We start from the raw sequence: 15,255 nt of genomic DNA, 5'->3' as shown, positions 1-15,255 counted from the left end.
GGAGCAGATTCCAAAAGATAAGGCGCCATTACGCCCTTTCTACCTCACTGGCGGATCTCCTGACGGCTAGACCGACCAGCCCCGGATCCTCTCGCGCCTCGGCTAGATCCCACCGCAGGTCGCCTGCATCGCTTGTATCCAGCGCCCGCTGCATCCTCTCTCCCCTAATCCGTTCCTCTCTCAGGCGTTTTCTTTTCTTTTTTATTACAGAGACGAGAGCCCTGTGTTCGTTCGCGATCTTGGTGTAACGCCCGGATAATTAGGCTACAGTAAAACTCTCTTAAGATGCCATGTCATCTTTATTTACTGTTGCTAAACTTTCGTTAGTTCAAACCGATTCAAAATCAATTCAAAAAAAATGGCAAACAACAAAAGTTTTCAAAATATTAAACTAAAATGTTCGGAGTGTGCAAATAAATGCTTAGGTATTTATAATGAGGGAACCGTGCTTTTATAGGAAACCTAAATCCATAAAATGAAAGAAAACAGTAAAGAATAAATAAAATCAGAAAAGGAATAAATAAAAGAAAGAAAACAAACACATCTAAAAAAGGAGAACCCCCCTGGGCCGAATGGCCCAGCTAGCCAGTAGGCCATCAGGCCAAAAGGCCCAACCGGCCCACCCCCATTCCCCTTATCCCTGGACCCCGAAACCCTAGCACGCTACCCGTCGCCCCACCCCCCACCCCCCACTCGCTCTCCCCCTCCCCCTGATCCAGATCTGGATCGAGGGAACGAAAACCCCTCCCCCCGACGCCGTACCCCTTTGCTGTGACGCCGTGCGCCGTCACCGCCGCCCGGGGACCTCGCCGGAATGCTCCCCCGCCGGGCTGCCTCCCGCTCCGCCATGTTGTCCCCGTCGACCTCTCCGAACCTTCCCGCGCCCACTGCCTAGACCCAACGACCCGTGGTGAGGCCCCTCCTCCTCTCTTCCCTGCGCGCGCCCGCACGCTGTCGCCGCGCACGCGGCGGCCGCCTCTGTGCGCCCGCGCCGCATCGCCACCCCCATTCCCCTCTCTGCTCCCGCCGCGCGTGCGCCACCCGTGCTCACCGCGGCCTCGCCTCGCCCAGCATGCCGTCGCGCGCACCCGCAGCCGCGCCGAGCCGCACCCGCCGTGCTGCTCCTTCCCAGAGCGCTCGCGCCTGTCGTGGCCCGCACCACCGCAGCCCCTTGCTGCCTAGGACGCGACCACCACCGCCCCATGCCATCCCTCTGCGCCCCACTTGCCCCGCCACCGTCATCCGCCGCCGTCCGTGCCGGCGCTGCTGCAGCTCGCCGGACCCGCCGCTCGCCTTCGCCCCGCTTCCCGTCGTCCGCTGCTGCTCCTCGCGTGCAGACGTCGCCCCGCTCGCTGTCTCTACTCGAGACCGCCCGCAACAAACCCGCTGGCCACCGCGGCCAACTGCACCGGCCCCCCGCTCCAGTTCCTCCCCTCCGCCGCTTCCCTGACCAGCGTCGTGGCCGCCGGCGCCCTGCTGCGCTGGGTCGTGGCCTCCGCCCGTTAACGGGCGCCCGTAGCGCCCACGCACCCGTAGCGCCCGTGCCCGCTAGCCCCTCTGGACCACTGACAGGTGGGCCTAGCCCAGAACGTTTTATTAAAAAAAGAATTTAAAAAATATAAATAATAATAATAATAATACAGTTAATTAATTACATAAATAATTAACTTAATTAATTTTGATTAATTAAACTAAACAAATAATTAAACTAATTAAACATTAATTAGCTAATTAACTAACTAGGTTAATTAAACTGTTTAATTAAAATGTGTCACTAACCAGTGGGACCCACTGGTCAGATTGACCAGTCAACTCTGTTGACTGCTGACGCCAGCATGACATCATGCTGATGTCATCAATTCATTTTTGAATTAATTTAAATAATTAATTAAATTCCAAAAATTAATAAAATCTTTAGAAAATCATATCTTTTAATCCGTAACTCGGATTAAAATATTTTCAACATGAAAGTTGCCCAGAACGACGAGACGAACCCGGATACGTAGCCCGTTCGTCCGCCACGCACCCCTAACATATCAAACTCACAACTTTCCCCCTCCGTCTCCTTTGCCCGAAATCGCAAAACACCGGGGATATTTTCCCAGATGTTTCCCCCTTCACCGGTATCACCTTATACCGCGTTAGGGCACGCCTCGCATCACGCTTTGTCGACATCGAGACTGACGTCGCTGCTACCCAGTACGACTACGGTGTTGACTACCCCTCTCTCTTGCCAGAGCAACCAGGCAAGCCCCCCCTTGATCACCAGATATCGCCTACTCTCATCTATACTGCTTGCATTAGAGTAGTGTAGCATGTTACTGCTTTCCGTTAATCCTATCCTGATGCATAGCATGTCCTTGCTACTACTGTTGTTACCTTTACCTGCAATCCTAATGCTTAGTATAGGATGCTAGTTTATCACCAGTGGCCATACATTCTTGTCCGTCTGCCATGCTATACTATCGGGCCATGATCACTCGGGAGTTGATCACGGGTATATACATATACATAATATATGATACTTGTGGAGACTAAAGACGGGTCGGCTCGTAGGAGTACCCGCGACTGATCCACGGATTGGGTCCGAAAGGATGTTTGTCCCGACGGCCCTCTGAGTGGATCTTTGTGGCGAAGCGACAGGGCAGGTTGAGACCACCTAGGAAAGAGGTGGGCCTGGCCCTGGTCGGCGTTTGCGGTTATTTCAAAATAACACGTTTTACGAGATCTTGGTATTTGATCTGAGTCTGGCTACTGGCCTATACACACTAACCATCTACGCGGGGACAGTTATGGGCACTCGACGTCGTGGTATCAGTCGAAGCCTTCGTGACATCAGCGACTGAGCGGCGTGCGCCGGGTTGGACTGGAACGCCTACTCTTGTATAAGGGAGGCTAGGTCTGCTCACCGGCCGCGTACGCAATGTGCAGGTGTGCAATGGGCGATGGGCCCAGACCCCTGCGCCATAGGATTTAGACCGGCGTGCTGACCTCTCTCTTGTGCCTAGGTAGGGCTGCGACCTGTTGATCTTCTAAGGCCGGGCATGACCCAGGAAAGTGTGTCCGGCCAAATGGGATCGAGCGTGTTGGGTTATGTGGTGCACCCCTGCAGGGAAGTTAATCTATTCGAATAGCCGTGATCTTCGGTAACAAGACGACTTGGAGTTGTACCTTGACCTTATGACAACTAGAACCAGATACTTAATAAAACACACCCTTCCAAGTGCCAGATACAACCGGTGATCGCTCTCTCACAGGGCGACGAGGGGAGGATCATCGGTTAGGATTATGCTACATGATGCTACTTGGTGAACTTACCATCTACTCTCTTCTACATGCTGCAAGATGGAGGTGGCCAGAGCATAGTCTTCGACAGGATTAGCTATCCCCCTCTTATTCTGGCATTCTGCAGTTCAGTCCACCGATATGGCCCTTTACACATTTACCCATGCATATGTAGTGTAGCTCCTTGCTTATGAGTACTTTGGATGAGTACTCACGATTGCTTTTTCCCTCTTTTCCCCCTTTCCCTTCTACCTGGTTGTCGCAACCAGATGTTGGAGCCCAGGATCCAGACGCCACCGTCGACGACGACTTCTACTACACTGGAGGTGCCTACTACTATGTGCAGCCCGCTGACGACGACCAAGAGTAGTTTAGGAGGATCCCAGGCAGGAGGCATGTGCCTCTTTCGATCTGTATCCCAGTTTGTGCTAGCCTTCTTAAGGCAAACTTGTTTAACTTATGTCTGTACTCAGATATTGTTGCTTCCGCTGGCTCATCTATGATCGAGCTCTTGTATTCGAGCCCTCGAGGCCCCTGGCTTGTAATATGATGCTTGTATGACTTATTTTATTTGTAGAGTTGTGTTGTGATATATTCCCGTGAGTCCCTGATCTTGATCGTACACGTTTGCGTGTATGATTAGTGTACGATTGAATCGGGGGCGTCACAAGTTGGTATCAGAGCCGACTGCATGTAGGAATCCCCCTTCCACACTCCTTGGCCGAAGTTGAGTCTAGACATTACAACAACATTTACTAACATGGCTGTGTGCCTTACGGGCCCACGTCGCCATCTGGGTGGTATTAGGATCTTTTACTCCTTGATCCTTACTCTGGGACTCTGAACTCTCTTCTACTCGGGTTAAACGATTTTACTAACTTTAACATTAGGATCCCATGACCACGTTCACCCCAAAGTTGGATAAGCCCTAGCTATTCATTAGAGTAGTATATTGAACGTTATCCACATTGTCATTTGACTCCTGTGAAAACATCTTTGTTTTCAGATGGAACCCACGAGGCAGGTCGTGCGCCACACGACGACCATTGGTGCCTCAGGATCACCTGCTGTGTTAGTTGAGATGATGACCTATCTGGGTTATCGCTGGCACCCTGAGTACACCGTCTATGAGGAGTATCAGGACTTCAACTAGGAGCAGTACCGTGCCATCGTCCACCTCTACTCTCGGGAGTATGACTCCACTACCGTGCTGCACACTGCTCATGGTGTTGGAGTGACTATCGATATGGTGGTCCACGATGCTGCTTATGCTGCTCTGACACGTCTTCGTGGAGAGTATCAGGAGTTGGACACCTCCCCCTTCAGGCACATTGCTATCGCATCCGATGTTGGTGCGGAGGGATACTACACTGCTGCCTACTCCATTGTCGCCCGAGAGCCCTTCTACCATCAGAATCTGGTTCTGCATGCTGATGGGCTGGATAGAGCTAACCGAGCTCTTCGCCACGAGTTGTACACCACTCGTCAGCACCTTTACCATGCTCTGACGATGTTGCACCCCTTTGTCGGATCTAGAGAGCTGCCGCGTTCTGCGATCTACCCTGCCAGGACCGTGATGCCCCAGGGCGTCGGTTGGCTAGATGTGGGAGGCTACTCTCCCGCACTTGGTCCTCTTCTGCCACTTGAGCGTTGGGTTCTGCACCAGAGTACCCGCGGACCCCAGGTTGCCGACGTGGAGTTCCCGATGCCACACTACCTGCTTTCAGGCTACACCTACCTCCGCAGTACCGCGTGGGACTGATGTAGACTTGCTTGTTAGTGTTAGATGTATTTGCCACGAGCCTACGTGTCGCCTATGATGATCTTAGTCTGTGTACTGAACTCTGTGTTCCGAACTCTATGCATGATCACTTTTGTAAGATGTGCCAACTACTATGTAGTATCTATCGTGTTCCTTTCATTATGCATGTTTCTTCATGAATGATTCGTGTCCTCACAATTTCTCAATGCTGAACTACCCCTGTTATATATTAGCAGGATGGTTAGACCAGGTGGTCGTGGTCGTGGTGGCAACGCCCCACCACCGCCTGAGTACATGACTGGTATGATCCAACAGCTTGAGATGAATCGCCAGTTCATGGAGAATATGATGGCTCAGTTTCCTCGCCCCAATATGAACCAGCAGCCAACCCCAGTAACTCTGCAGGATTTCATGCGCCTGAACCCAACTGTGTACCACAGCTCAACTCAGCCTCTGGATGCTGATGACTAGCTCCGTACATCACCTATGAGATGGATTCTGCTGATGTAGCCCCTGCCAGCTATGTCACCTTTGCTTCCTTCTTCCTGAAGGGACCCGCTGCTCGATGGTGGGACAGCCACAAGCGTACTTTGCCAGTTGGAACAATCATCACCTGGCCAGACTTCTAAGCTGCTTTCCGTGCTCGCTTCATTCCTCAGGGAGTCATGGACCATAAGAAGCGCGAGTTCCGCAGCCTCACCCAAGGCAACAAAACTGTGGAAGCTTATCAGCGGGAGTTTCTGGATCTGTCCTGCTATGCTGAAGAAGACATTGCAACTGATGCGCGCAGACAGGAGAAGTTCCGTGATGGCCTTCAAGCTGATATCAAGCTCGCACTTCTAGCGCATGACTTTGCTGATTTCTTCACCCTGGTGAACAAGGCCATCAATGTCGAAATTGGTCTGCAGGAATACCATACCTCTCACAGGCGCAACCGTGACACGGGCTCATCTTCACAAAAGCGTAAGATATGGATTCCCAACAGTATGTACCAGCCAACTGCACCTGCCCCAAGGTAGTCCTATGTCGCACCTCGTCTGCCTGCTCCTCCAACTAGGCAGCCAAGGCTTCCAGCTCCACCACCACAAGCTCCTGTTCCCACTCCCAATAATGGTCTGTGCTTCAGGTGTGGTCAACCAGGACACCGTGCTAGGGAATGCAACCAGAACCAGAATCAACCAGACCTAGCTCATGATGCCACTGTTGTGGAACGTAGCAGAAATTCAAAATTTTCCTACGCATCACCAAGATCAATCTATGGAGTCATCTAGCAACGAGGGAGGAGTGGATCTACATACCCTTGTAGATCGCGCGCGGAAGCGTTCAAGAGAACGGGGTTGATGGAGTCGTACTCGTCGTGATCCAAATCATCGATGATCCTAGCGCCGAACGGACGGCACCTCCGCGTTCAACACACATACGGAGCAGCGGTGTCTCCTCCTTCTTGATCCAGCAAGGGGGGAGGAGAGGTTGATGGAGATCCAGTAGCACGACAACGTGGTGGTGGAAGTAGCGGGATTCCAACAGGGCTTCGCCAAGCGCTGCGGGAGGAGGGAGATGTGTCATGGGAAGGAGAGGGAGGCGCCAGGGCTTAGGTTTGGTTGCCCTCCCTTTCCCCCACTATATATAGGGCCAAGGGAGAGGGGGGGGGCACAGCCTTGGCCCATCCTCCAAGGAAGGGTGCGGCCAGGGAGGAGTCCCTCCTCCCCAAGGCACCTCGGAGGTGCCTTCCCCCTTTAGGACTCTTCCTCTCCCTTGATTCTTGGCGCATGGGCCTCTTGGGGCTGGTGCCCTTGGCCCATATAGGTCAAGGCGCACCCCCTACAGCCCATGTGCCCCCCCGGGGCAGGTGGCCCCACCCGGTGGACCCCTGGGACCCTTCCGGTGGTCCCGGTACAATACCGGTAACCCCGAAACTTGTCCCGATGGCCGAAATAGCACTTCCTATATATAATTCTTTACCTCCGGACCATTCCGGAACTCCTCGTGACGTCCTAGATCTCATCCGGGACTCCGAACAACTTTCGGGTTATGGCATACTAATATCTCTATAACCCTAGCATCACCGAACCTTAAGTGTGTAGACCCTACGGGTTCGGGAGACATGCAGACATGACCGAGATGACTCTCCGGTCAATAACCAATAGCGGGATCTGGATACCCATGTTGGCTCCCACATGTTCCACGATGATCTCATCGGATGAACCACGATGTCAAGGACTTAATCAATGCCGTATACAATTCCCTTTGTCTATCGGTACGACACTTGCCCGAGATACGATCGTCGGTATCCCGATACCTTGTTCAATCTCGTTACCGGCAAGTCTCTTTACTCGTTCCGTAACACATCATCCCGTGATCAACTCCTTGATCACATTGTGCACATTATGATGATGTCCTACCGAGTGGGCCCAGAGATACCTCTCCGTTTACACGAAGTGACAAATCCGAGTCTCGATTCGTGCCAACCCAATAGACACTTTCGGAGATACCCGTAGTGTACCTTTATAGACACCCAGTTACATTGTGACGTTTGGCACACCCAAAGCACTCCTACGGTATCCGGGAGTTGCACAATCTCATGGTCTAAGGAAATGATACTTGACATTAGGAAAGCTTTAGCACACGAACTACACGATCTAGTGCTATGCTTAGGATTGGGTCTTTGTCCATCACATCATTCTCCTAATGATGTGATCCCGTTATCAATGACATCCAATGTCCATGGTCAGGAAACTGTAACCATCTATTGATTAACGAGCTAGTCAACTAGAGGCTTACTAGGGACATGGTGTTGTCTATGTATCCACACATGTATCTGAGTTTCCTATCAATACAATTCTAGCATGGATAATAAACGATTATCATGAACAAGGAAATATAATAATAATCAATTTATTATTGCCTCTAGGGCATATTTCTAACAGTCTCCCACTTGCACTAGAGTCAATAATCTAGTTCACATCGTCATGTGATTAACACTCACAGAGTTCTGGGTTTGATCATGTTTTGCTTGTGAGAGATGTTATAGTCAACGGGTCTGAATCTTCCAGATCCGTATGTACTTCGCAAATCTCTATGTCATCTTGTAGATGCAGCTACTACGCTATATTTGGAGCCATTTCAAATAACTGTTCGACTTGGAGCTATTCTAAACTGTTGCTCCATTATACGTATCCGGTATCTCTACTCAGAGCTATCCGAATAGGTTTAAGCTTGCATCGACGTAACTCTTTATGTCGAACTCTTTATCACCTCCATAACTGAGAAACATATCCTTATTCCTCTAAGGATAATTTAGACCGCTATCTGGTAATCTACTCCTAGATTACCTTTGTACCCTCTTGCCAGATATGTGGCAAGGCACACATCAGGTGCGGTACTCAGCATGGCATACCGTATAGAGCCTATGACAAAAGCATAGGGGACGACCTTCGTCCTTCCTCTTTCTTCTGCCGTGGTCGAGCTTTAAGTCTTAACTTCATACCTTACAACTCAGGCAAGAACTCCTTCTTTGACTGGTCCATCTTGAACACCTTCAAGATCATGTCAAGGTATGTGCTCATTTGAAAGTACCATTAAGCGTTTTGATCTATCCTTATAGATCTTGATGCTCAATGCTCAAGTAGCTTAATCCAGGTTTTCCATTGAAAAACACTTTTCAAATAACCCTATATGCTTTCCAAAAATTCTACGTCATTTCTGATCAACAACATATACTCATCGGAAATTCTATAGTGCTCCCACTCACTTCTTTGGAAATACAAGTTTCTCATAAACTTTGTATAAACCCAAAATCTTTGATCATCATCAAAGCATACATTCCAACTCCGAGATGCTTACTCCAGTCCCTAGAAGGATTGCTGGAGCTTTGCATACTTATTAGCATCTTTCAGGATTGACAAAACCTTCCGGTTTGTATCACATACAACCTTTCCTCAAAAAACGTCGAGGAAACAATGTTTTGACATCCTATCTACAAGATTTCATAAATAATGCAGTAATCGCTAATATAATTCCAACAGACTCTTAGCATCGCTACGAGTGAGAAAGTCTCATCGTAGTCAACTCCTTGAACTTGTCGGAAAACATCTTAACGACAAGTCGAGCTTTCTTAATGGTGATACTTACCAGCATTGTCCATCTTCCTTTTAAAATCCATCTGTACTCAACAGCCTCACGACCATCGAGCTGTTCTGTCAAAGTCTACACTTTGTTTCCATACATGGATCCTCTTTCGGATTTTATGGCCTCGAGCCATTTATCGGAATCCGGGCCCACCATCGCTTCTCCATAGCTCGTAGGTTCATTGTTGTCTAGCAACATGACTTCCAAGACAGGATTACGTACCACTCTGAAGTAGTACGCATCCTTGTCATCCCACGAGGTTTGGTAGTGACTTGATCTTAAGTTTCATGATCACTATCATAAGCTTCCACTTCAATTGGTGTAGGTGCCACAGGAACAACTTCCTGTGCCCTGCCACTCACTAGTTGAAGAGACGGTTCAATAACCTCATCAAGTCTCCACCATCCTCCCACTCAATTCTTTTGAGAGAAACCTTTCCTCGAGAAAGGACCCGATTCTAGAAACAATCCCTTATTGCTTTCGGATCTGAGACAGGAGGTATACCCAACTGTTTTGGGTGTCCTATGAAGATGCATTTATCCGCTTTGGGTTCGAGCTTATCAGCCTGAAACTTTTCCACATAAGCGTCGCAGCCCCAAACTTCTAAGAAATGACAGCTTAGGTTTCCCTAAACCATAGTTCATACGGTGTCATCTCATCGGAATTACGTGGTGCCCTATTTAAAGTGAATGTGATTGTCTCTAATGCCTAACCCATAAACTATCGTGATAATTCGATAAGAGACATCATGGTATCCATCATATCCAATAGGGTGCAGTTATGATGTTCAGACACACCATCACACTATGGTGTTCCAGGCTGTATTAGTTGTGAAACAATTTCCACAATGTCTTAATTCTCTGCCAAACTCGTAATTCAGATATTCATCTCTATGATCATATCATAGATCTTTTATCCTCTTGTCACGACGATCTTTCAACTTCACCCTGAAATTACTTGAACCTTTCAATAATTCAGACTTGTGATTCATCAAGTAAATATACTCAACATCTACTCAAATCATCTGTGAAGTAAGAACATAACGATATCCACTACACGCCTCAGCACTCATTGGACTGCACACATCAAAATGTATTACTTCCAACAAGTTGCTTTCTAGTTCCATTTTACTGAAAACGAGGCTTTCAGTCATCTTGCCCATGTGGTATGATTTGCATGTCTCAAGTGATTCAAAATCAAGTGAGTCCAAACGATCCATCTGTATAGAGTTTCTTCATGCATATCTACCAACAAACATGGTTCGCATGTCTCAATCCTTTCAAAAATGAGTGAGTCCAAAGATCTATCAACATGGAGCTTCTTCATGCGTTTTATACCGATATGACTTAAGTGGCAGTGCCACAAGTAGGTGGTACTATCATTACTATCTTATATCTTTTGGCATGAACATGTGTATCACTATGATCGAGATTCAATGAACCATTCATTTTAGGTGCAAGACCATTGAAGGTATTATTCAAATAAACAGAGTAACTGTTATTCTTCTGTCAGGACCCCGACTCAATGCCACATCGATCTAGCAGGTAACACCTCATATCACTTTGCGGCCTCACGCACGGTATCCCCACGGGTGTTGCCTTACCTTTGCCGGGACCGTTTGCGCCTTTTGGCACACGTATATGACAGTGTCGCTAGCATCCATATGATAAGGAGCCCGGGCTGACATGGCTAGTCGTAAACCCAAAGTGGCACAAACTTACAGGGACAGGCATCCATGACCCAGCATCGAACGTGTCGGTCATCAACGAGTGAATCCAGGCTGTAGCACTGGGCTAACAGGACTCCGGTGAACCGGGCTGTAGCGGGCTAACAGGACTCCGGTATTCATCGCGTGACATTTCCCCGAAGGGACAGACACAGGAACGAAGAAGGACACATGCCGGCCAGCCTAAGTGTTCCGGAGCAGTAGCAAGCTACCAGGGCTCAGTGGAAGCACTAGGAGACATTTCCCGGTAAGAGAGACTACTAAGGATAAACAACTAGATAGTCAGATCCCACACATAGCAATACACATTACACGTACGCATAACATGCAAGTATGTGCTGTACAACATGGCATCACAGCATAACTCAACAACTCATATAGATAAAGGCTCAGAAGAGCCATCATAGCATTTATTACAAACAAGGGTCACATGACCCAACATTCAGAGCAATCAAGCAACAAGCGGAAGCATTACATGTCTGAGTACAGACATCTAAAATGAAAAAGGCTGAAAGCCTGACTATCTACAACGTCCGATCAAGATCGTAGCTGAGGTACAAGCTACTCGTCGAAGTCCACGAGAACACTAGTAAGACCGAAGTCTCCGCTGCAAAAACATAAATAAAGCAACATGAGTACAAAGGTACTCAGCAAGACTTACATCAGATCCTATCATACATGCATTTGTATCAAGAGGGTAATGTGGGGTTTAGTTGCAGCAAGCCAGCTTTGACTCTGTGGCTATCCTGTTCTACGACTACCAGAAACTCTTGAGGTGATATGGCGCACACGAGTCCACTAATCACCACACAATACACTACTATGGATTCATTCCCGTCTCCCTACGAGAAGGCCATCCATAGCACTCACACTTGTCTTGAGCATTTTATGGTATCCACTTCAAGTTGTCTATGTACCATGTAAGCATCCAAGAAGTCCATAACCGCGGACCCGGCTATTCGAATAGATCATGTTAACCCTGCAGGGGTGTACTTCTTCACACACGCTCTCGCCACTTACCGCCATGTACACGTCATGTATCTCGGCAACCTTCAAGCGGAAGCCTGGCGAGGGTGTCGGCCACGACCTGACTAACCACACAAGACTCTAATCCAGGTTTATCGCCTATTCGGGTTCCATCCGCAAGGAGATCCGGCCGGGGTTTCACTCACGGCCCCAAACGATGTGTGCAGGGTTCCCAAGCCCACCTCGCCGGATGGATCTACGCTTGGTACACCGTGCCACTTGTGCCTAGTCTGTCCCAAGCCCACCTGGCCGGGTGCCACTTGGTAGACTACTAACACTACCTACAAACACCAGAAACTAGTTGCGACTCCTGGACAGAGATCAAGTTGGTTAATAAGTCGAGAGGGCTTGGAGCGCCCGGAGCCCAATGTGTGGTAGTATCGAGTCATTGGACAACATACATAGAACTCAGTGCTTAAGGACGGTTCCAGTGAGACAACCCACCATGTACTCCTACATGGCCTCTCACCGCTACCTTTACCAAATCGTGTTCACACACTTAACTCTCAGCACCAGAACATATCGTAACACTCCAATTCATTCCCAATGAATCAGACCTGACACAACTCTAAGCAATAGCAGGCATAGCATGGTAGGAACACAACAATGGCTTCAATCAACTCCTACACATGCTAGTGGGTTTCAACTATTTACTGTGGCAATGACAGGTCATGCAGAGGAATGGGTTCAACTACCGCAGCACAAAGTAGCAGAAGAATCGTTGTTGTCCTAATGCAATAACTGAGAGCAGGAGCGAGAGGGTAGGATTGTATCGGAATGAACAAGGGGGTTTGCTTGCCTGGTAAATCAACAAGGAAGGCACTGCTTCACAGACAGGTACTCCGGAACGTCCTCTGGAGTAGGACCTATCGAGAAGGAACGGTGCCAACAATCAATACACAAGCATATGCAACAATATGATGCATGAACATGGCATGAAGTTGTGATGTTGTTTGAGCTAATGCAACAAGTATCCATTTGGTTGAAATCCATTTGAACCAGAGGTTCAAATGCATCTCCAAGACAAGCTCCTATATATGCCATAATGTGTTTTCTCATATTCAGCATGTATAAGTTGGTTTGTCATGCATGAAACTAGTACAGATGGATAGATTACATTTTTTGATAATTTTTCATATATAAATTATTTTAATCTGAGCTACGGTTGAATTGATATGAATTTTTGAAGTTTAAAACAATTTCTGGAATTTCCTGATTTAATTTAAATCCAGAAATCATATTATTGCGCCAGCATGACGTCATCACTACATCAGCGGGTCAACGCGGCTGTCCAGGTGAAATCTGACACGTGGGGTCCACCCAACAGTGTCATGGTTAAGTAACAGAAGTTAAGTTAATTTAAACTAATCCTAAACTAGAATTAGCAGGGACGGGCCCCACTTGTCATTGAGCCAGGGGAGGTCAAACCCCCTGGTCAACTGGGCTAACACGCCGGCGTTTAGCCGCCGGCGGCAGCAAATGCGGCGGAGGGCGCGGGATTGCCACTTCGGCGCCCAATCGAGCAGCGGAGGGCACGCGCGGGAAGCTGGGGCTCGTGCGCATCCACTGGTGCCCTCCGTTTCACCGGAGATGGCCTAAATCGATGGCGGCGACCACTTGGGCGGCGGCCGGAGTTCGGGCGCGAGCGGGATCGGCCTGCGGGGCACGGGGAGGCAGGGGAGAAGGGGGGGTTCGACGGTGGGGCTCACAACGAATCCAACGGCGTCGTCGGCGAGCTCGGGGAAGGCTTGGGGCAGTCGGAGCGACGACGACGATCTCGTCGGCCGAAGCTTGAAGACGACGGCGATGGCGATGAAGCGGAGCTCGCCCGGTTGCTTTGCTCGGTGAGGAGGGAGAGGGGGTCGCGGCGGAGCTGGGAAGCGTGTCGGGGAGGTGCGGCAGTGGCCGAGGCCACGGTGGCTATGGACGGCGGCGACGGTGATTCTCGGGTGAGAGAGAGGGAGAAGGGGAAAAGCACGGGAGAGAGGGGGGTGAGGCCAGGGGATCGGGGCGGCACCGAGAAGAAGCGTCGCGGCGTCGCGCTGGCAGGGTAGGCAGGCAGGCGAGCTGGTGGCGTGGCGCTCCGCCCGTGCGCGCGCGTCGGCCACACGCCTGGCCGACTGGCGCCAGGAGGACGACGGCGGTGGTGGGCTGGGCTGGCTTGCTGGGCCAGAGGCGCCAGGTAAGAAGCCCAGGTAAGGTTTTTTTTTTGGTTTGTTTTTCTTTTTCTATTCTTCTGACATTTGTTCTGATTTAGTAATAATACTAAATCAATTTATTTACTTATGCCATTTTTTATGGAAGCTAGTTATATTATTCCAGAGCTCCTTTATAAATGGCATAATTTTTGGACAATATTTTATATATATAACAATATATATCCAAAGTAAATAATTACTGCATTAATTCCAAATGCCCAAAATAAATACCTATGAGCTCTTAAAAATATTGGTTTGATTTTTATCTCTGTCCAATATTTTCAGAGAGCAACATGAGCATTTTCTTGGACCCTTTTGGAGAATTTTTTATTTGTGTCATTTTCAAAAATGATTCTGAGGGTTCCACCAATCCTCATTTCAAGTTTAAATGGAATATAAACATGATGCACAAATGACTAGCTAGTCTAGGTCATACCAGAAGTAGGGATGTGACAACTCGCCCCCACTTGAAAGAATCTCGTCCCGAGATTCAGGGGTCGACGGAAAGAAAGCGGGGTACTCCAGTCGAAGACGATCTTCTCGCTCCCAAGTAGCTTCTCTCTCGGAATGATGAGACCACTGAACTTTGAGAAACTTGATGTTATGACGTCGGGTAACACGCTCTGCTTGATCAAGAATGCGAACCGGGTACTCTCGGTAGGTGAGGTTATCTTGGAGATCAAGCGTTTCGTGGTCCACTCCGCGGATAGGATCCGAGAAGCAACGCTTGAGTTGAGAGACGTGGAAGACATCATGAACTCGAGAAAGATGTGAGGGTAGTTCCAATTGGTAGGCAACCTCTCCTCGTTTAGCGAGAATACGAAAAGGACCAATGTAACGAGGAGCCAACTTGCCCTTGATACCGAAGCGATGGGTACCCTTCAAAGGAGTAACCCGTAGGTAAGCTTTGTCGCCAATTTCATAAGTCATATCCTTATGATGACGATCGTACTGGCTCTTTTGACGAGATTGGGCTGTTTTCAAATTCTCACGAATGATGCGAACTTGCTCTTCTGCCTCCTGGATCATGTCCGGTCCAAAGAATTGTCTTTCGCCGGTTTCTGACCAGTTCAAAGGTGTTCGACATCTTCGTCCATGGAGAACCTCAAAAGGAGCTTTCTTGAGGCTGG

This window comes from Triticum aestivum, chromosome 3A (assembly GCF_018294505.1).
Source record: "Triticum aestivum cultivar Chinese Spring chromosome 3A, IWGSC CS RefSeq v2.1, whole genome shotgun sequence".
Classification (NCBI taxonomy): Eukaryota; Viridiplantae; Streptophyta; class Magnoliopsida; order Poales; family Poaceae; genus Triticum; species Triticum aestivum.
Note: the sequence above shows the minus strand (reverse complement) of the source record.